General features: G+C 43.2%; 1 protein-coding gene across 4 annotated transcripts in view; it reads left to right on the top strand.

The window, feature by feature from the left end:
* The first annotated feature begins 1,714 nt into the window (after positions 1 to 1,714).
* nrcama (neuronal cell adhesion molecule a) overlaps positions 1,715 to 23,785 on the top strand; it is a 405,372-nt gene continuing 383,301 nt past the window's right edge. For all 4 annotated transcript variants that reach the window (XM_060839991.1, XM_060839992.1, XM_060839989.1 and 1 more), the window contains exon 1: positions 1,715 to 1,922. The gene's annotated coding sequence lies outside the window, so the exon portion shown is untranslated. The remainder of the gene's footprint in view (positions 1,923 to 23,785) is intronic.

Genomic DNA, 23,785 nt, shown 5'->3' with positions numbered 1-23,785 from the left:
TTGATTCTCCCAGACTGACCCGTACACATCCCTTCGTTTGCCCAATTGTTTCTCTCTCTGGGCTCCATCTCCATCTATTGTTTACTCCTATCCCAGCCACCCATCCCATTTTCGGCATATATACCAACCTTTCCCTAGCTACATCCAGTTCTGAAGAAAGTCACTGGGCTTGAAATATTAACTCAACTTTCTCTCTTCAGTTGCTGAGTTTTCCCCAGTAATTTCAGTTTTTGTTTCTGATTTCCAGCATCCACAGTTCTTTGATGTGTGTGTTTTTTTTGTTTGCTTTAACTCCAGCACTCAAGAGTTTTGCCAAACAGAGAGACCTAGGGGTGCACTGCATTGTTCTTTGAAAGTGGAGTCGCAGGTGGGCAGGGTGGTGAAGGAGGTGTTTGGTATGCTTGCCTTCATTGGTCAGTGCATTGAGTTTAGGAGTTGGAAGGTCATGTGGCAGCTGTAGAGGACATTGGTGAGGCCACTTATGGAATACTCCCACCAATTCTCATCACCCTTCTATAGAAAGGATGTTATTTAACCACAAGGGTTCAGGAAGATTTGTGGGGATGTTACCATGACAGGAGGGTTTGAGTTGTAAGCAGAGGCTGGATAATTCGGGCTATTTTTTTTAGATTAGATTAGACTTACAGTGTGGAAACAGGCCCTTCGGCCCAACAAGTCCACACCGACCCGCCGAAGCGCAACCCACCCATACCCCTACATTTACCCCTTACCTAACACTACGGGCAATATAGCTTGGCCAATTCACCTGACCCGCACATCTTTGTGACTGTGGGAGGAAACCGGAGCACCCGGAGGAAACCCACGCAGACACGGGGAGAACGTGCAAACTCCACACAGTCAGTCGCCTGAGTCGGGAATTGAACCCGGGTCTACAGGCGCTGTGAGGCAACAGTGCTAACCACTGTGCCACCGTGCCGCTGGAATGTTCCAGGAGTGACCTTACAACAGGTTTATAAAATCGTGAGGGGCACGGATAGGGTGAACAGCCGAAGTCTTTTCCCCAGGGTTTGGGAATTCACAACGAGAGGCCATAGGTTTTAAGTGAAAGAGAAAAGATATGAAAGGGACCACAGGGCAATTTTTACCCCCACAGAGGGTGGTGTGTTTATGGAATGAGGGGTAAGTGGTGGAGGCTGATATAATTATAGCATTTCAAATGGAACCTGGATAGGAAACCTACAGAACGACATGGTAAATGGGACTGTTCAGTTCAGCGAACCTTGTGTGATGAGCGAAGGGTGCTGTTTGACTCTATAACATCACTCTCAAGGCTTGGCGTTGTCAAGCGGCAAGGTGAGAAGTTTCCTGAGAAGCAGTGAGTTCTGATTTGGAATCCGCCACATGAAAAGGTGGAGGCAGCTGACAAAATAACATCCTCCCAACAGAGAATTGGAAACAAAAATAAGATATTTATTCATTTTAAAAACACAATCAAAATACAGGGCTGTTGGGGTGGCTGTTTCATTTTTGGAAACAGTTCGAAAAACGAGAACCCCACCCCCAACCCAAATATGTGGGTGCTGACTCTGCGGTGAGAGAGGGTGTGTGTCTTGTCACACAGAGAGTACGGGGCTGGTGTGTGTGTGTGTCTCTGAGCAGACAGAGAGCAGGAGCAGCCGCTGGTGTCGCTGCTGTTCTGACTGCAGTCATAGGGCAGCGCAGTGTTCGCTGCGGTAAAAGCAACCCAGAGCAAGGGCTGGGGAGGGGGTGGCTGGGGGGGGTCTCTCACTGATAACAGCAATCCGCTCACGGGAGCTCGCAAGAAAAGCCAGCAAGATCCTCTCAGCCCCCGCCCTTTGCAACAAGCCCTTGTGTATTTATTTATTACATTGTAAAGACGCTCGCGTTGCCCTGAAATTGGTCAAAAATCATCTCTGCAAGAAAATTCACCCACGAATCTGGTAAGGACAGTTACAGTTCATTCCTCCCTTTTTAATTTGCCTTTACGAACTCTTGATTTTGTTTTAAATTTGATATATGTGTCGGGGGTGAGCATTGGAGAGAGGAGAAGGTTAATATTCCAGGCATTTGTGGTGCTGGGGTGATGTCTTTTTTTTAAAAGAAAGCTTCATGTTTGCAGCCCTGAGCAACCGGTGATACTGTCACTTTGCGATGGGAGTCTGAGAGAGAATCAACTAGATTTTCCGGGAGGATTTGGGTGCAAATGCGACATTTTTTTTGTGGATTGAATCCAGCTTCCCTCCCCGGGAGTGTTGCTGAGCATATTCCTGACTGCCATCGGTGCGAGGTGCTTAACACGTTTAGAAATAGCGTCGCAGCTCCATCCCTGTGGCTTTGTTAATTTCACGTCCCCCGCCCACCCCGGGTGCCTTTATATACCTTGGCTGCTGGATACAACTGATTTGAAAAAAAGGGGGTGGGTGTCATTTTCATTTAATCACAAAACGCCGTCCTTGGGGTGAACATCAGCTCCCCCCCTTTCTCAGCTCGGATACACAGATGTGGGCAAAATACCGTACAGCAAGTGCCCCCCCCCCCCAACATCTCATTCCGTGGATCTGTGAACATTACCAGCTAGTGAGTAGGGCACTAAGGAAATGCAGGGTTGTGTATTTCTCTCCACACCCCCCCATGCATTTCTCTCCACACCCCCCCATGCATTTCTCTCCACACCCCCCCATGCATTTCTGTCTCTTCACCCCCCTATGCATTTCTCTTTCTCCAACCCCCCCATGCATTTCTATCTCTCCACACCCTCCCATCCATTTCTCTCTCTCCAACCCCCCCCATGCATTTCTTTTTACACCCCCCCATGCATTACTTTCTCTCCACACACCCCCATGCATTTCTCTTTCTCCATCCCCTCATGGCATTTCTCTTCTCTCCCCCCACCCCTCCCCAGAAAAACATCCCCTCCATGTGGCAATAACCTCTTGATCCAACACCCCTCCAGTGGAACTTGTAACAGGGTAATGACTAATCACATCAGGTCTGTAGATCTTTTTGTGCATTTTAAAGCACTTCAGTCTACTGCCTCTGCGTGAAGAGAAGGATGGAATGGAATTCAGTGTCTGTTTTTTAAAATCCTTCTCTTCTAACCAGGGCCATTAGTTTGTCTAGCACCAATCCCATTTAAAATGGATTGCTCCAGCCATGGGGAATTAATGGCCTATTCCTTAATAAATGGGCCAGATAGCCATTGCCGAAACATTAGTCCTGGTGCTGCACATGCTCGAAGATATGAGCAATTGAGGTGAGTTTCTTTATGGCAGGGAGCAGTCCAAAAGAAACCTGTGGAATGTTCCAGAGGGTGTGTGTGAAATGATCAGTTGTTTTTGTTTTCTCTGACCGAGGTTCTGTGCTCATTGTGTGTACTCAGGCTGCACACTGATTTCTTCATCCCGCACAGTCTGATCCCAGGGATTCTTCCATATGGTGGCCTGCAACCCCCCCACATGCGTGCACATACATACACACACACCTATTAATATTGCTGTTGCTTGCATTTTTTTATATATTGAGCATCTTGATGGATGGACGTTGACCTGTTTGTTTCTTTACAATGTCAAGTCCATTCTTGCTGGTTGTGAGACAGGTGGTCATATTTTCTTGACCTCAACTCATTTTCTAAGTTCTCCATATTCTTCAGTATTGAGCTGTTGGATCGAAACACTGCACCTAGAAGAACAGGGCACTTTGAGAAAGGCACTTGTGTCTTCACTCTGAAAGCCTTGGCCTTTTGTGTTCGCACTCTGGTTGTGGCCCCTTGGTCAGAGATGAAATGGGCAGGGTGACGCACTGTCCAAAAACTTATGTGAAGGCAAAAAAATCATTGTTATTCAATGTAAAAAGAGACTGTTAGGCTTAACCCAGCTCTTTGAAAAAGCTCTACCACTTGTCCAATAACCTTGCTCTTTTTCTCTCTCAACTTGCAAGGATTTCCTTTTCCAATTCCCACTTGCATGTTATGATAGAATCTACTTCTAACACCTGGTGGGACAGCAAAGATCCTAACTGTGTAACAGGCAAAAAGTGTGTATTTGTTGAGAGCGAGTTGTTGGTGACCTGAAGAGAGATTGTTCATAGAGCTGCGATTCCCATCACATTACATACTTTTAGGATATATTTTGTATCTCAACCTTCGGAGTTTCTGATCTCCCAGGAATCTGTAGAATGTTCCGCTGAGATCTACCCGTGAACCTCCCAGCATCTGATGCAAGCGGTCGTTTGAACGGATTTGACGAAGAGTCATACTAGACTTGAAATGTCAAAACTGTTTCCCTGTCTCCACAGGTGTTGCTTGACCCGCTGAGTTTCTCCAGCATTCAGTGTTTACTTCAAGATTTCCAGCATGTGCACTATTTTGCTTTTATTTAGTTATTTTAATAGGGAATTTTGAAGGTTTTTTAATATACAGAAGAACTGGCTTCAAAATAAATTACTGCACCAAAGCATTGCTTGTATTTTAATTGTATACCTGTGTTTGTGGATCATGAGTTGTTACAAGTCTGAAGTTTGGAAGCAGTGTTATTTATTTTCCAGAAGTCCAAAGATGTGCAGATTAGGTGAATTGGCCATGTTGAATTGGCCTTCGTGTTAGGTGCATTAATCAGAGGGAAATGGGTCTAGGTAGGTTACTCTTTGGAGAGTCGGTGTGGACTGGTTGGGCTGAAGGGCCTGTTTCCACACTGTAGGGAATCTAATCTAATCTTAAAAAGTCCTATTATGTGGATTTTGTGTGGATTGCTGGTTTTGAGAGAAAAAATATACTTCAGTCAAATTGTGATTTTGTCTTGAAGTAGAGAAAAAACATGTTTTAATTTCCATAATGAGGATATTATGTTGAAGCATCAGGGTGCCATTGATTGACATTGTGTTGAGCGTTTTATAAAGATTAGCTTACTGCCAATCAAAGTGAAACCAAAATCCCAATACTTCACTGGCACCGAAACTTCATTCAGGTGTTGAGGTGAATTGCACAGTGGGACAGAGGATTGTCAATAGTTGCACAGTGTTATGGACTAGACCAGACCCCCTCAAAATACATTAAGAAAGTAGCCTTAACCCTAACTTTTTCTTATTGTAAAGGTAAATGTCATGTGCTGTGATCCAGATGCCGTTTGATTGGCCAAACTACTCTATGTTAAGCAAAACTTGTTTCCCTACAAACACTACAGTTAAAATATAAAAAAAGAAAGAACTTGAAATAACTTAACTCTGCTGAAAAACTTTAACAGAATGCTAGACGCAGTAACTATTACTAATTGACATCTGATAAATACACCCTTGGCAAAACGACACATTCATAAAACAGCTTGTCTCACATGCACTTCTCCAAGCCAGGAGGAAAGAACATCAAAAGACAATTCAGAGAAAGAGAGTACAGATTCACTGCCTTCCACCTCTGCAGAGACCCAAGCAACAACAACTACAAGGGAACTAAAATTCCTGGGTCAGACAGAGCTTGACCACACCCGCTCAGGTGACTTCTATTGTTCCAACTTTTAAAAAAACCCAATACCTCACAAGTTGTTTATCTTATAATAGACTGCTTGATACCTGTCCCCCAGTCTCTCTCTAAAAGAAACTAGGGAAAAACACCTCTCAAAGCTAAGCATTGACACAATAGTTACAATGTCCCAAGAGAGGATGCAATGGATGGGGTATAATGCAACATGTTCTGATTGGATCAGTGCATGGGCAATACCAGAAGGAGGCAGAAAATAATTGCGGGAAGATATATTTGCAATTTAGTAATCATATTGTTCAACAAATACAGCCTTTGCCTTAATGCTGGTAATTTATGCCATCTCCTTGCTGTCTAATTCAATGCATTTGCTTAATGTCCAAACCCTCCTGTATTCCCCTCCTTCAATCAACCATCTAGTTCTTGACTTTAACAATGGCTTGTGTGAGAGATTTTTACTTTTTGACCACCCTCTGTGTAAAGAGACTTTTGTTTACAAATGTCCTCATTAATCACTTCTGTAACTGCCTTACATTTATGCGTTCTCATAATCTTGTCAACAACCGGTAGAAACAATCTCATTAGATGTTCCCCTATTGAAACTCATCATCACCTTGAAGACCTCTGGCGCGTTCCCACTTAATATTCTTGGCTTTAGTGAAGTCTTTCTAAATGACTGGAGCATCCATGCAATATGTTTCATGGATTTTACATGCTTTGTAGCTCATGGAAGCCCAACACTGCACAGAAAACAATAAGAAGGACATTTACAAGAGCACAAACTGCTCAATGAAACAATCAAACACGCAGACAGAAAATAATGCAGGAATACATAGCGTGAAAAGCAAAAATATTAATATTTGTAATGCAAAAATTGCTCGTGTGTGATTGATAGAACTGAAATTAATTTATATTATCTATAGACCAATGCAGGTTCCCATTGTGTATTTGTAATTCAAATTTACATAGACTGGAATTCAAATGTGTGAGCATCTGCACACTTACTACAGGCATTTCTTGTATGTTCACAGACCTAATTAATGATTAATTGAAAATTTATTATTCTTGAGTATTTTCATTAGGGTGTTTATTCAGTATGGATAACAAACCACCAATTGTAATTAAACTATGCTAACAAAACCACGTTCTGGGAGTCATTGTATAGCTTGCTTGCTTGCTTCCTTCATATTGCACTGGAATTTATTTTGCATTTATTAAGCACTTTTTTAAAGAACAATGACAATTGAATTCCATGACAGAATTATTGAAGATCTACGCTGATCAGTTTCTCCAAACGGATGTCCAGTATAAGGTCGTTACTGACTGGTGGTTGTGTTTAGTCGTGGTGTAATCTTAAATAATGTTCAAAACTTGGTATAAAGGCATGTTTGATCCTGAGTGAAAGTGGGACATTTTGTGTTGTGCACTTTAAAAGTGCTCTACAATGCCTGATGTGTAGGCAATTACTGCTGCATTGCTATACTATGGATAGAATTCCTCACATCTGCCATTGTAAACTGTGTGTGATTTTTTTTTACAATGCCATATCAAATACTAGCTTTGATTTTTGATTCGAGTAGAATCAGTTAGATATCAAGCTGTCTTCTCTCAGATCTGGAGCCTAATCCATCCCAAGCTGAAAATTTCCTTTGTTTATAAGAATCCTATGGAAGATAAGCTGGGCTGCCCCCCACCTGTTTCCTGATATCTATGGACTCTTGGCTTAGAACTTAGTGTCAGGGGTCAGCTTTGTTTGGAGGGGATGGGCAAGCGCCACTTTGAAGTAAGGGTTATTGTCTGCCTGATGTAGGTTGAGCAATAGGACTTGGTTCAGCTCCAAAGGTGTCTTTTTCCCAGTGCAACCAAATGTACAAATATTGAAACAAAATCAGAAATTGCTGGAAAAGCTCAGCAAGTCTGGCCGCACCTGTGGAGAGAAATCAGATAATGTTTCGGGTCAAGTGACCCTTCCTAAGTTGATATTGGGGACCAGTTTTAAGTCACTTGGAACTTATCCAACCAGGTTGAAATTAAAACGGAGATTGTCCAGTTGCTCAGGGGTACGGACAGGATTGAGATTTCGTTTGTTGCAGAGAATCATCCCGAGGTCTACGTTTGAGGCCTGTCATGAGCTGCAATGCTGCTTTCTGACAGCTCGCAGTTGAACCAACGTTGCCCTGGGTTTTGGGAATGACTCTTCCTCTCCTGATCACTCGCCAGCAAACCCTGCTGGAACTTACAGAAGCAACTCTAAGATGCCAGGTGTGTGTCGAATTGGGCCTCAGCTGTAATGTTCACAGCCAGGAGGCCTGCTGACTGGGACGATCGAAGGTGACGCACAACTGATGGCTCTTAGCCAATGGATGCTTTCAGCAATGGGAGGGAAAGGGGTAAGAAAGACAAAGACACAGTATGTTACTTTAATTTTGTATAAGTTATTTAATATTTGACCGGCTAGCCAAAAATTCAAATGAATTGTTTAAGCTGGGCTTGGGCAACTTCCAGCATTTTGCATTGTGTGCTTTAGCTTGGTACCATCATGAATAATGAAGTTCTGTCACATGCAATCTGCTGAATAAAGCTAAGTCCAGAGAATGCATTATTACCTGAAGTAGCTTGCGGAACATGTCCCTGTGCCATTTCTAGCCGGGAGTTGTTGTACAGGCGTAGGAGCTGGTCATCCATGTCTGCCTTAAACCCCTGACCAGGTAGGCAAGGAGGGGACAGGTGAGCAACTCAAACCCACTTCTATGATAAGACAAAGTTTGAATTGTGCTTGAGGCAATAGCACAGCACACAACTGGTTTGACTAACAACCTTACCGAGGTTATCTCGTGCTTGTTTAAAGTGTGGCCTTTTGTATCCATGTCAGAGTTTTATCCTGTCTTTCTGGGAAAACAAATGAGGTCTTGTTGAAGTGCAGAGAGAATGAACTTACTTTGTCACTGTGTTTTGCATCACCAACTTGGAGGTAGTGAGGACTGCAGATGCTGGAGAGTCAGAGACAATAAAGTGTGGAGCTGGAAAAAGCGCAGCAGGTCAGGGAGCATCAGAGGAGTCGATATTTCAGGACTGATGAAAGGTTCCGACCTGAAATGATGACTTCTGGCTCTTCTGCTTGACCTGCTGTGCTTTTCCCACTCTTTACCCACTCCAGCCACATGCTGGCAAATGAATAACTGCTTTTAGAGTCACTGTTTTAATACAGGCAGTCCTTGGGTTAAGACTGGGTTCTGGTCCTTCATGCATTTGTAAGTTGGCTTGATGTGCAAGTCGGAATGCAATATAGAGATAATATAAATTAGCTGTTCATAAGTACAGATGTTCACAGGTCAGATGACAAATTTGTATAGGGAGAGCAAATTCCCACAAACGATGGTAAAATAATGACCAGGTCATCTGTTCTACACTTGAAGTCTGTAGCTCTGGCAACGTAGTACACCCTCAGCACTGCACTGCTGTGTCACCTTGGGCAGTTTGGTTGACAGGCGCTTTATTTCATGGGACTTGAAACCTCAACCTCGTGATTTCAGGCTCGAGTTCTGGCCTTGAACCCAGAGCTGAGGGAACATTTTCTCCCATACTAGTGGGTCGCTCAGAAGAAAGACGTGTTCACTGTTCCACCTGCAGCCTGCTCCTACCCATGTCTCTTCCCCCAACTCTGTGACCTCAGAACTGCCCAGACACACAACCCTGAATGATATCTGCAGTAGCCTGCCCATTCTCCAGTAATCTGGACTAACTAAGTGATTAAACAGGCTGGTTTTGCCATTTAGAATGGCTATATTGATGCCCCTTTTAGAATACCAAGGTGAGATTTGATTGGGAGTGTCGCATTTCTAGCAAGGACATTGTCAACTGCAGTTATTATTTTCTCAGTGGAGTGTGTCGTGAGATGCACTTAAGTGTTTTGGTGTTGAGCTGTTCATGCATCAAGTGCAGGTTCATCAACAACAGAATGAATGCTCATTCATCTCCTGACTATAAGTTATTGTTAATGTATAACAGCTCCTGTGTTATTTTACATGATAGCCATCGTGGAATTCCAAAAGCATTTAATTTTATATCGAGGACTCTGTGATAAAATGGTACACTTGTACAGCTTGCATTAATTTGTTTACGTTCTCAAGTTTGAGAATTTGGGGACATTTTATAGGTTGCTACCGCATGAAATACCCGAGTGAACGTGCTGCACTGGGTTTTTGTGTTGTAGGAGCCAAAATCCTGCAGTTGGTGCCGTCTGTGCTTTGTGTCGTGGTTTGAGTGGGTTTGGATGACTGTACTGATCATTCAGGGGCTGCAGGGTGGCTAACAATCAACAACACGAATCCAGGAAGAATTGTAATGGAGTGTGATGAGCGCACCTGCGGAACTGAGGGAAGGGACTGATAAATCAATACATGAAACATGTCGACCCACATCAATAGATTTGAAGTGAACTGCAAAGGAAGCAAGGGTGAACTGAGGAGAAACTTCCTCGCTTAATGAAAAGTTCTGGTATGAAATGCGATGGGGTGGGGGGGGGGTGAGATGAACAGAGGGAGGTTCAATTTCATTCAAGGGAGCATTGGATGTTAATGTGGATTTTAAAAAAAAAATGCAACTGTGTGAGGGGGTTGGAAGGCAGGGAATGATGCTAAGCAATGATGTTTATTTAACTTGCTGACACAGACGTGGTGGACCCAATGGAACCACTTTGGCACCATAATACTTCTGTGAGTCTGTGACAACTCCAGAAGGCAGTCTCTGCACATCTCTTGGTAACTGTTCCCATAGAGTTCAGTATGAACCCATAGTCGGATTCACTAATTTCACAGGCACTGATGTGAACACTCGCTCCTTCTGCGGCTGTAACCACTTGCTGGAGTGGATAGCCTTCGATGGTTCCCATGACATGTACAAAGTGGGTGAGTGTCTCATGAATGGGAGTTGTTGAATGCCAATATAGCATTTGGAGCTGGAGCTCTGACCTCCAAATCAAACCAGGAAATTAACCTGGTCATTGCAAGGGTGAAGACAAAAACAAGGTGGTGGTAGGAGAAAGGAGAGAGCAATGACACTTCTGCCAGTGTGGACCCCTCCCTTTAGTGACCTCCCTTCAGTCATTCCTAGAATTGCCTTCATATTCTGGGTGTGGTTTGACAGATGTATTTTGTTCTGGTCTTGTGTTTTTGAAGCAGGGTTTTAAATGCAGAGGTGACAAAATGTCTGAGAAGATAAACAACTTGTGAAGCCTTGGGTTTTTTTTAAAATAAAACACCCTTCCTTCATACATTGTAGTTAAAATACAGCAAAAAAAAGAAGGAATTGGAATACTCTATTGGAAAACTTAACAATAGGCACAGTAACTATTACTAATTAATTGTTCCAATATAATAACATCCCATAAATGCATCCTTGGAATAGGCCAGTTCAGAAAGCAGATTGTGTGTTTCATATGCAACTCTCGTAGCAGGCAGAGAACTCCCAACTGTTGGCTGTAACTGAGAGAAGGGAGCAAAATAGCTTCAATTTCTTCACAACACCAATAGCACCTGTTCAAACCTAAAGCAAAAAAAATTCTGGTTCTGTGGGACCTCAGCCACACCCATTCAAGCTGCTTTTATTGTTCCAATTTTTAAAATAAAGCAACAAGGCTTGCAAGTTGTTTATCTTTTCACAGACTGCTCTGCTCCTCTGCATTAAAACCCCTCTTCACAAAACAAAAGCCCAGGACAAAATACATCTCTTAAAGTCACAGGGCCACGTAATCCATGGCAAATAAGGCCAGAAACGCAGCACCTCTGGTGGCAACAGTCCAGGGTGTGTACAAAAAGCCATGGCAAGAGAGAGCAGATGCCTCAGCATTCCCTTTCTGTCCTTTTCTGAAGGAGTGTTGAATCTATCCATTCTCTCAACAGACACTGACTGCGCTGTTGTGTGGATCCAGCATTTTTTTTCAATGGTTCGCATTCCAAATCTTCCACTTTTTATGAAAATGATAACAAGTGCAATCAGCTAAAGTGTTTCATGCAAAGACTTGACATTCTCCCTTTTATTAATTAAAAACTGGATTGAAACAATTACAATGAATGGTGGACTGATTAATTTTATTTTGCAATTTTGTGTGAAGCATAAGTAGTAACTGTGCAGGAATGAGATGAGATCAAATCTTCTCTGCTGTTAATAACGTGGAGAGGAGATCGCACAATCTGATGTTGCTTTTGTGTAACCTCATTCCAATAAGCAATTTGTTCTGCCCTCAAGATAATAGAAGTGGTCAATGATTGTAATTTCTGCCTCTGTGGCTACACTGTTTCCAGACAACAGAATGCACATAATTTAGTATTGATCCGTCTTGATGTTATTTATCGACTTGTTTCAGAGTGCTATAGAGAGGAAAGAATAGACGAGTAGTGTTTAAGGTGCAGTCGACGTGATAAAAACGAAAAAGTGCTGATTACCATTGCCCAGCACAAAAAAAATCAAGCTTCTCCAATGGCTGGCCTGAGTGGTGCATTAGCTGAAACCAAGTTATTCAACTATGTAGGGCATCACATTTCGAACACTGCCATTGTCCAGCATTGAAGAGTACTCACTCTGTTTTAAACTTATAAGTTGGAAACATGCCGTGAATATACTTTGCATGGATCCATTCATAGAATTTCAATCTTGCTTTCTCTTGATATTATAAATCTTATTTAATTTTGTTCTTAATTTTGCCTAGCATAAACATAATAATCAGCCCACATGGTTTTCTGTGAACGTATGATGAGAAACTTTGAAGCATGAAGTATGGGGCGGGTCACGGTGGCTCAGTGGTTAGCTCTGCTACCTCACGACACCAGGGACCTGTGTTCAATTCCAGCCTGGGGCGTCTGAGGGGAGTTTGCACATTGTCCCCATGTCTGTGTGGGTTTCTTCCCACAATCCAAAGATGTGCATGTTAGGTGGATTGGCCCTGGGAATTGTGGGGGTGGTCTGGTTGGGATGCTGTTCGGAGGGTTAGTGTGGACTCAATGGGCTGAATGGCCTGCTTCTGCACTCTGATTCTAAGAAGAATATGTTCCATGATCAGCTTATGTCATAAACTGAGGCTTCAAAGCTTGAGTGCTCCCTGACCATAATCTCGGTCCCGTTATTTTGGGATGTGCTTGGCACAGTCTATTATTTTAGATGCCATTTGAAGGTGGGGACACAGTGGTGGTTGCAGGCTTGCAGGTATCCTTCATCATTGACATTTCGCAGTATATTATCCTCAATTGTCTAATTCTCGATCTTGTTGGTCTTCCTGAAGTGCATCACTCCTGTTGCTCCTCTGGATTAGATACCACTTGCTATTCTCCCATACACCTGATCCAACTATTGATACAGGTTACAACTTCCTACTTCATTGCTAACTGCTATCTCAAAGCAGCCTCATGATAATCATGCCTCAGGTTAGAGGAAGGAAAGAGGAGTTGTCAATGCAGACAAATTTTCTCCAAACTGATCTTTAGCTTAAGGATAAACTGCATGTGCTCTTTTGAGCCCAGGTAACTCTGTGAATGCAGAATATCTCCATCAACACCCAAGAGAGGAAAGCCAAAGTGAATTATTGCCCCCAAAACTCTCATTCCATGTCTTTCCAGCAATTTCCAGCCAACTCCCCCCCCCCCCCCCCCCCCCCCCCCCCCCAAGGGATTGAGAGCAAAGCCCGTTGCACGTGTTTATACATGGTTAGTGGAGCAGTACTGAACAAACCTTTAACATGTACTCCACTGGGACACGCGGCACATGAATTCATGATTGATGCTCGTGTCTTTTAGTCTATTGGCTTGTCATCTGTTTCTTGTTGCCATTCAATCATGTCTTTGCCTCTAATTGGAAGTGAAGGACTCCTTATTTTTCATGCAGTGATCCTTTCGGGTGGACTCTGTTGATTTGATCCATCGCTGCCATATCAATGTAATGCCTAGTCCATCTTGTTGAGGTTGTCCTGAATCCTGTGAAATTGTTTGTGAAATAAGCCAGATATGCTGCGTATCCGCTCCGGGAATCTGTGGAGGCAATGAGCCACAGGGAATGCTGGATGACACAAAATCAAGGTTCATTTCTTTGCCTTCCCCCATCATTCCTGGAACATCATGCAATCTGACGATGACAATTAATCTCTTTCAATTAGTTGACAACAGAGCCAGACTTGGCCGAAGGAAAGCCTTTGTGGGAGAGAGATCTGAGAACCGTTGCTCTGAAGTCGTTGTTTTCTAAATCCGACACTGACAGCAACATGTCTGAAATAAAAAGAAATTCTTGCGTTTGTACAACTCCGTTACACATCAGAAAATTCGTTGCAGCCGCATAAATGCATTTTTGAAGTGTAATTACTTCTGTAATGTAGGAAATGTGGTATCTCTCTCCCACAAGCAGCTATGAGATAATGACCACATCATCTGCTTTACTGATATTGCTTCAGGAATGATCATTACCAGGGAGAAGATCACTTTTATTGCAGAATGATATTTTCAGCAAGAGATCTATCTGATTTACATCTGAATGAATCAATACAACCCGTTTCCCAGTCTCTCTAGCGAGTCGATCTCGTAGACTGACTGCTTGCTCTCTGAAATATTCAAAAGTAATCTGCAGTAACAATTTATCCAGCTTCAACATTACTTTATCTACTCCGTACCTCCGATAACGTGCTGCTGTTTAAGGAGGGATTAAAAAACATAATATTTGGACTGGAAGATCAACATTTAGATGGTGAATGATCAAACCTAATTGTTGGGTTTCATTTCTATTTGTACTGGACTTGCCTGTGATGGTTTAGATTATCATCTCAATTTAAACTGCTCACATTAAAGTTCTAGGTAACGGACCTTGAGTGAATTGATCCTGTCAGTAGCTGAGCTACCAGATCAGGAATGCCCTCTTCTGTTTTACCTTAGTCAGGCTGCATTGCTGGGCATGGTCAGAGAATTCCATAGGATATAATGCAAAGAAACAGGCCATTCAGTCCATGCTACTGTTCCACTCAAGCTTCCCTCTATCTTTCCTCACCTATGTTTATGATTGTAATAAACTGTTCTCTTCCTCAAATTCTGTCTAGCTTCTCCTAAAATGCACCTAGTGCCTTTTCTGAAAAGGCGTTGACTCTTTTGGGGAGGGCTTAAGGAACTTCTGATGTGATGTTTGCAATTTGACCGCCCTCCCATGCAAATGGAGACATTGTCGCTCTGTCCAGGCAACAGACCTGTATTAAATCAGCTCTGTCTCCTTTAATCTCCCCAGAGAGAGAATCTCAGTCTGCTCACTTTATATATCCCTGATTATATCTATCTGTATACTTCTGGCATCATCACTGTCAATCGTCTTTGCAGTCTCTTGATATTCATTCTATAGCATTGTTACCAGAATTGCATATACTGCTGTTAGGCGTGGTTTAATCAAATTCTAGTTATGATTTAGCAAAACATCCTGATATTGGTATTCCTTTTGAAGCAAAGCCTATTGTTTGTGTTACATTTTTACAGCCTTACAAACCTGCGGTTCTGCTTGAATTAATAACCTGCAATCCCATCATACCTCCACCCAAACCAGACATGTACTCCAAATAACCTATGACCTCCATATTCTTCTAACTGAAATGCGCTGCCCCGCATTTATCTGTGTGGAGCTTCATTCGCCAATTATTTTCTAATTCTGCGAGTTTATCAAAGCCCTCTTGTAATTTGTCACAGACCTCTTCAATATTGCCTGTTACAGCCTGCGCATGTAAAAGACATGTGCTATTTGCAAGTTTAGAATGAGTTTTTGGCTTCACAGTCCAAATTGTTAATGCAAGTTGTCAGCAGCAGTGCCCCTAGTACAGATCATTATGGAGCCCATTTCCATCTTTATGCCCCACTGAGTAACAACCCTGCATTCCAGTTGCAGGAGGAATCCTCACCACAGTCAGCTCAGTGAAAGATCCATCAGAAAGAGTTAATGTTGTTGTCCTGAAGCCTGCACAGTTTATGCTCTGGGCCATGTTACTGGTGCTGAGTCCTAATGAGGCAAATAGCACCAGCGACTTCCACTGATAGGTGGTCAAAAATGAAGTTTCTTTGCTCTATTCATGCTAAAACTCACTTCCATGTCACCGAACCAAAACAGTAGGGCACTTTATTTTGCAAATAAAAAATGAAATGCATTTTAAAAACATAGACTTAATATTAAAAGCCTCCTGCAACATTGCAAATGGGTGCAATTCACCATGGTGATTAATTCACCGTGGCAGTAGCCAGTTTTTCATGTGATTTCTTTTCAGTGTAAATAAAGTTATACCGTCTCCATTTATGTAGGATAATTTGTGCTTGAAAATTGGCTGCTGCTTTGCACTGACTCGGCTGATTTTTGAGGAGAGTGGAAACCCTAGACTTTGTTGTTTATATTGATCTGTGTTCACTTGCATTATTATCCAAGATCAGAAGGTTGGCCATGACAAGTGTCTACACCACAGTATCCAAGTACACAGACGTCTTAATGCACACGTGCTACTGCTGTATTGATCTCCCTGGTATATTCAGTGATTTCTAGTGTGCTTTCTGCTTGTCTGGCCCCTCTCTTTGATTCCAGGTTAAATGAAAATGATACCTGCCCACGATAGACTGAGCACTATCTTCATGTAGCACGGAATAGGCATAAATAGGTTGTCTTCAGATTAGAAGGATGTGATGCTGGGACCTCAACGAGCTACCAATATCAATGACTCCGAATGAAGCAACCGAAAGAATTGTGGTTGCTGGAAATTGGAAACTAATAAAAAACAAATTGCTGGAAAAGCGCAGCAGGTCAGGCAGCATCTGTGGAGAGAAATCGGAGGTAATGTTTCGGGTCTATTGACCATTCTTCAGAAACAATAGTAACTAGGAAAATGTTTTTCCTCCCCAACTGTATAAAAACTGACTTTTCCTTCTCTGTGTCACTGGGTCAAACTCTTGGAGCTCCCTCCCTAACAATGATGTAGGTTGACCAGGGGACAGCACGGTGGCTGAGTGGTTAGCACTGTTGCCTCACAGCACCAGGGACTCTGGTTCGATTCCAGCCTCGGCCAACTGTCCGTGTAGAGTTTGCACATTCTCCCAGTGTCTGTGTGGATTTCCTCCGGGTGCTCCGGTTTCCTCCCGCAGACCGAAGATGAATTGGCCATGCTAAATTGCCCATAGTGTGAGGTGCATTAGTCAGGTGTAAAAATGGGGAATGGGTCTGTGTGGGCCACGCCTCCCCAGCCCAGAAGCCTCATTCCTGATGGAGGGCTTATGCCCGAAACGTCAATTCTCCTGCTCCTCGGATGTTGCCTGACCCGCTGTGCTTTTCCAGCACCATCCTCTCGTGCCCGAGCTTCAGTTTACTTCCTGATTCTGCTATACTGTGCTCGAAAGACTTTTTGCTTATACCTGAGCAAACTAAATGCGAACTGCCACACGCCTCGGAACAGGAAAGGGAGTGAAACTTTTTTGTTATTGAGGTTTAGAAATTTAGTTTTGAGAGTGCAGTATTAGTTTGCTCTTGTTTTCACAGTTTTGGAGCTAATGTAGCTGCTGTTAGGAATGGACTCCCTGTCCACTACTTTATTGATCAGGATGAAAAAGATCATATTGAGGAGATTTGGGTAGTTATATTCTCTGGAGCAGAGATCTTCAAATGCGGATGTTGAACACATGTTTCCAAAATTGTGGAAAGCTTGTGTTTTTATAACTGATCAATTAAAAGGAATAAAGTTCCAATACTTAGACAACAAAATTGTATAAGTTAATACTATGAAGACCTTTTCTGTGACTTTATGTTGTCTTGAAACGTTGAATAATCTTTGAAGTAACCGCTGTTTGATATACAATTTTGATATTTTGAAGCAGTAAGGTCCCCGAAGGTGACAAACTTATCAGTTGGTCTGCTTTGGTAACGTGAGTAGGGGTGGCACGGTGGTTCAGGGGTTAGCACTGTTGCCTTGCAGGGCCAGGGATCCAGGTTCAATTCCTACCTTGAGCAGCTGTCTGTGTGGAGTTCGCACATTCTCCCCATGTCTGTGTTGGTTTCCTCTGGTGCTCCAGTTTCCTCCCACAATCCAAAGATGTGCAGGTTAGATGAATTAGCCATGCTAAATTGCCCATAGTGTTAGTTGCATTAGTCAGAGGTCAGTATAAGGTAAGGGACTGGGTCTGGGTGGGTTACTCTTCAGAGGGTTGGTGTGGACTTGTTGGGCTGAAGGGTCTATTTCTACACTGTAGAGAATCTAATCTAATCTGAGTGTTGAAATTAATGTTGGGCAGTTGGGGAGCCGGAGGAATTTGAGAAACAAAAGATTATTAAATGTGACTGCTACTGGCTTTCAAAGCCAAAAGTATGACATTTAAGAGGTTAAGGAAATATTAAAAATCACTGGCAAGTGCATGGTAAATGGAGTTACTGTCAATCGTTGCACTGTGACGCCTACATCTGTAGTGACCTTTCCATGACCCTGTGAATGAAGTCTGCCCAAAGCAGTCTACAGCCGCTCCAGTTTAAAGGGGATAAAGAAAGCTCTTTTAGGATGGCAGGCAGTGACAGTGAAGTTCTGCAAGGGGTCAGTGTTGGGGCTGCAACTATTCACGTCACACGTTAGTGATCTGGATGATGGAACTGAGGGTATTAATGCTTGGTTTGCAAATGGCGCAAAGATAGGTGGAGGGACAGAGGAAGTGGGAAGGCTATAGAAGGACTTGGACAGGCTGAGAATGCGACAAATAATTGGCAGATGGAATGCGATGTGGGAAAGTATGATGTTATGCACTTTGATTGGAAGAACAGAGGCATTGACCATTTTCTGAACTGGGAAAGGCTTCGGAAATCTGAAGCACAAAGAGATTTAGGAGGCCTAGTTCAGAACTGTTAAGAACAATGGCGAGTCAAACAGTCAGGGCAAGCAGGGACAAAACTGAGAACAAGGTAGGACTGATATGTTCTCCCCGTGTCTGCGTGGGTTTCCTCCGGGTGCTCCGGTTTCCTCCCACAGTCCAAAGATGTGCGGGTTAGGTGAATTGGCCATGCTAAATTGCCCGTAGTGTTAGGTAAGGGGTAAATGTAGGGGTATGGGTGGGTTGCGCTTCAGCGGGTCTGTATGGACTTGTTGGGCCGAAGGGCCTGTTTCCACACTGTAAGTAATCTAATCTAATCTAATTAAACCGCATTTATTTCAATGCAAGAGGCCTAACAGGGAAGGGACATGAACTCAGGGCATGGTTAGGAACATGGGACTCGGATATCATAGCAATTACTGAAACATGGCTCAGAGATGGACAGGACTGGCAGCTTAATGTTCCAGGATACAAATGCAACAGGAAGGATAGAAAGGGAGGCAAGAGAGGAGGGGGAGTGGCATTTTTAATAAGGGATAGCATTACGGCTGCACTGAGGGAGGATAGTCTCGGAAATACATCCAGGGAAGCTATTTGGGTGAAACTGAGAAATAAGAAAGGGATGATCACCTTATTGGGATTGTATTATAGACCCCCCAATAGTCAGAGGGAAATTGAGAAACAAACTTGTAAGGAGATCTCAGCTATCTGTAAGAATAATAGGGTGGTTATGATGGGTGATTTTAACTTTCAAAACATAGACAGGGACTGCCATAGTGTTAAGGGTTTAGATGGAGAGGAATTTGTTAAGTGTGTACAAGAAAATGTTCTGATTCAGTATGTGGATGTACCTACTAGAGAAGGTGCAAAACCTGACCTATTCTTGGGAAATAAAACCAGGCAGGTGACTGAGGTATTAGTAGGGGAACACTTTGTGGACAGCGACCATAATTCTATTAGATTTAAAATAGTGATAGAAAAGGATAGACCAGATCTAAAAGTTGAATTTCTAAATTGGAGGAAGGCCAATTTTGATGGTATAAGGCAAGAACTTTCAAAAGCTGATTGGACTTTGCAGGTAAAGGGATGGCTGGAAAATGGGAAGCCTTCAGAAATGAAATAATGAAAATCCAGAGAAAGTATATTCATGTTGGTGTGAAAGGAAAGGCTAGTAGGTGCTGGATGACTAAATAAAGTGAGGGTTTGGTTAAGGAAAAGAAGGAGGCATATGTCAGGTATACTCAGGATAGAATGAGTGAATCCTTAGAGTATAAAGGCAGTAGGAGTATACTTAAGAGGGAGATCAAGAGGGCATAAAAGGGGACATGCGATAGCTTTGGCAAATAGAATTATGGAGAATCCAAAGGGTTTTTACAAATATATTAAGGACAAAAGAGTAACTAGGGAGAGAATAGGGCCCCTCGAAGATCAGCAAGGTGGCCTTTGTGTGGAGCTGCAGGAGGTGGGGCAGATAATAAACGAGTATTCTGCATCAGTATTTACTGTGGGCAAGGACATGGAAGATATAGAATGTAGGGAAATAGATGGTGGCATCTTGAAAACTGTCCATATTACAGAGGAGGAAGTGCTGGATGTCTTGAAACACAGAAAAGGTGCCAGAAGACTGGAGGTTGGCGAACATGGTGCCACTGTTGAAGAAGGGTAATAAAGACCAACCAGGGAAGTTTCGACCAGTGAGCCTAACATTGCTGGTGGGTAAGTTGTTGGAGAGAATCCTGAGGGACAGGGTGTTCATGTATTTGGAAAGGCATGGACTGAGTAGGGATAGTCAACATGGCTTTGTGCGTGGGAAATCATGTCTCACTAACTTCATTTTGTTTTTTGAAGAAGTAACGAAGAGGATTGATGAGGGCAGAGCGGTAGATGTGATCTATATGGACTTCAGTAAGGCGTTTGACAAGGTTCCCCATGGGAGACTGATTAGCAAGATTAGATCTCATGGAATACAGGGAGAACTAGCCATTTGGATACAGAACTGACTGAAAGGTAGAAGACAGAGGGTGGTGGTGGTGGAAGGTTGTTTTTCAAACAGGAGGCCTGTGACCAGTGGAGTGCCACAAGGATTGGTGCTGAGTCCTCTACTTTTTGTCATTTACATAAATGATTTTGATGTGAGCATAAGAGGTACAGTTAGTAAGTTTGCAGATGACACCAAAATTTGAGGTGTCGTGGACAGCGAAGAAGGCTGATTACAACAGGACTTTTGTCAGAAGGGCCAATGTGGCTGAGAAGTGGCAGATGGAGTTTAATTCAGATAAATGCGAGGTGCTGCATTTTTGGGAAAGCAAATCTTCGCAGGATTTATATGCTTAATGGTAAGGTCCTTGGGAGTGTTGCTGAACAAAGAGACCTTGGAGTGCAAATTCATAGCTCTTTGAAAGTGGAGTTGCAGGTAGATAGGATAGTGAAGAAGGCGTTTGGTATGCTTTCCTTTATTGGTCAGAGTATTAAGTACAGGATTTGGGAGGTCATGTTGCGGATGTACAGGACATTGGTTAGGCCACTGTTGGAATATTGCATGCAATTCTGGTCTCCTTCCTATCGGAAAGATGTTGTGAAACTTGAAAGGGTTCAGAAAAGATTTACAAGGATGTTGCCAAGGTTGGAGGATTTGAGCTATAGGGAGAGGCTGAACAGGCTAGGCCTGTTTTCCCTGGAGCGTCGAAAACTGAGTGGTGACCTTATAGAGGTGTATAAAATCATGAGGGGCATGGTTAGAATAAATAGACAAAGTCTTTTCCCTGTGGTGAGGGAGTCCAGAACTAGAGGGCATAGGTTTAGGGTGAGAGGGGAAAGATATAAAAGAGACCTATCTGGCAACTTTTTCCCACAGAGGGTGGTACATGTATGGAATGAGCTGCCAGAGCAAGTGGTGGAGGCTGGTACAATTGTAACACTTAAGAGGCATCTGGATGGGTATATGAAGAGGAAGGGTTTGGAGGGATATGGGCCAGGTGCTGGCAGGTGGGACCAGATTGGGCTGTGATATTTGGTCAGCATGGACAGGTTGGACCGAGGGGTCTGTTTCCATCTCTATGACTAATTCTCTTAAGGTTAATATGTGGGTTTAGTTGACAATTAGGAAGGTAAATGGAATATTAGCATTCATTTCAAGAGGGTTAGAGTACAAGAGCAGGGATGTGCTGTTGAGTCTGTATAAGGCTCTGGTCAGGCTGCATTAGGAATATTTGTGAGCAGTTTTGGGCCCTGTATCTAAGGGAGGATGTGGTAGCTTTGGAGTGGTCAGGACTATGTTTACAAGAATGATCCAAGCAATAAAGGGCTTCTCATGAGTGCTGGAGGACTCTTAGCCTTTATTCAGTCGGGTCAAGAAGGATAAAGGGGCATCTCGTTCAAACTTAGAATGCTGAGGCCTGGATAGAGTGGAGATAGAGACTAGGACCAGAGGGCACAGCCTCAGAGTGAAGGGGCGACCAGTTAGAACTGAGATGAGGAAGAATTCCTTCAGCTAGAGAATGGTGAATCCATAGAACTTTTTGTCAAAAAAAAATGGGCTGTGGGGTCAAATCATTGAGTGTCTTTAAGACAGAGGTAGGATCTTAATTAGTAAAGGGATCAGAGATTGCTCGTAGAAGGCAGGAGAATGATGGTGAGGAACATGTTTGAATGGTGGAGCAGAGCTGATGGACCAAATGGCCTAATTCTGCTCCCATATCTTTGGCTCATAGAGTTCTACAGTATGCAGACCAGGCCCTTTTGCCCAAACTGGTCTGTGCTGACCAAAATGTCTGTCCACGCTCACCCCATTTCCCTGCACTTGGTCCATATTCTTCTAATCCTTTCCTATCCATCTAGTTATCCAGATGCCTTTCCAATGTTGTTAATGTCTCTGCCTCAATCACTTCTGCTGATAGCTCATTCCATACGCGTACCACCCTCTGTGTTTTAAAAAAAGTTGCCATCAGTCTCCCAATTATTCTTTCCTCTCTGACCTTAAGCTGATGTCCTCTAGTCTTCCTTTCCCCAACCCTGGGAAAAACAGAGTGCATTCACCCTATCCATGCTTCTCATGACCTTATACACTTCTGTAAGATCCCCCCTCAGTCTCCTATGCTCTAAAGAAAAAAGTCCTAGCTTGTCCAACCTCTCCCTATGACTCAGACCATTGAGTCCTGGCAACATCCTTGTAAATTTCTTCTACACTCTTTTCAGTTTAATAATATCCTTCCTAAAGCAGGCTGACCAGAACTGAACACAATACTCCAAGTGCAGCCTCACCAATGTTCTATACAACTGCAACATAACTTCCAAACTTCTATACTCGGTGCCTTGACTGATGAAGGCCAGTTTGCCAAAGGCTTCCTTCACTGCCCTGTCTACCTGTGACTCCACTTGCAAAGAACCATGCACCTGAACTCCAAAGATCCCTCTGTTCCACTCAAGGCCCTACCATTCACTGTGAAACTCCTACCTTGATTTGACTTTCCAAAACTCAACTCCTCACACTTATCTATATTAAACTCCATTTGCCATTTCTTGGCCCACTTCCCCAGCTGATTGAGGTCCTGCTTCAATTTCTGATGACCTTTCCCACTGTCCACGATACCGCTTATTTTGGTGTCAGCTGTAAATTTACTAATCATGCTTTACACATTCTCATTCAAATCATTGATATAGATAACAAGCAGAAATGGGTCCTGCATCGACCCCTGAGGCACTCTACTAGTCACTGGTCTTCAGTTCGACAAGCATCCTTCCACTATTACCCTCTGCTTCCTACCATCAAGCCAACTGTGTATTCAATTTGTCAGCTGTCCCTGGAGTCCATGTAATCTAACCTTCCAGGGCAGCCTAACATATGAAGCCTTATCAAAGGCCTTACTGAAATCTATACAGACTACATCTACTGCCTTTCCCTCGTCAGCCTCCTTGGTCACTTCATCAAAGAACTCTAACAAATTTGTGAGGCATGATCTCCCATGTACAAAGCCATGCTGACTACTCCTAATCAAACCCTGTATTTCCAAATGCATGTATATCATATGTCTTAGAATCTTCTCAACTAACTTACCTCCCAGAGATGTTGGGCTTACTGGTCCATGGTTCCCTGATTTTTCTTTGCAGCCCTTCTTGACTAAGAGCACAACATCCACTACCCTCCAGTCTTCCGGGACCTCATCCCTGGCTAATGATGCAAAAATATAAGCCAGGGTCCCCCCCCCAATTTCTTCTCTAGCCTCTTGCAGTGTTCTTGGATATATCTGGTCAGGACCAGGAGATTTATCCATCTTTGTACATTCTAATACATCCAACACCACCTCTACTATGGAATGGACTGTTCCCCAGGTATGACCACTAACTCCCCCAAGTTCCCAAGTCTTCATGTCTTTCTCCACGGTAAACACAGAGGGGAAATATTCATTGAGGGGGACCTCCCCCATCTCTTGTGATTATACACATATGCGTCCACTTTGTACTTGAGGGGTCCTATTCTCCCTCTAGTTATTCTTTTTCCTTT

Source organism: Hemiscyllium ocellatum, chromosome 19, assembly GCF_020745735.1.
Source record: "Hemiscyllium ocellatum isolate sHemOce1 chromosome 19, sHemOce1.pat.X.cur, whole genome shotgun sequence".
NCBI classification, from domain to species: Eukaryota; Metazoa; Chordata; class Chondrichthyes; order Orectolobiformes; family Hemiscylliidae; genus Hemiscyllium; species Hemiscyllium ocellatum.
Note: the sequence above shows the minus strand (reverse complement) of the source record. Positions and strands in the feature narration are given on the sequence as shown.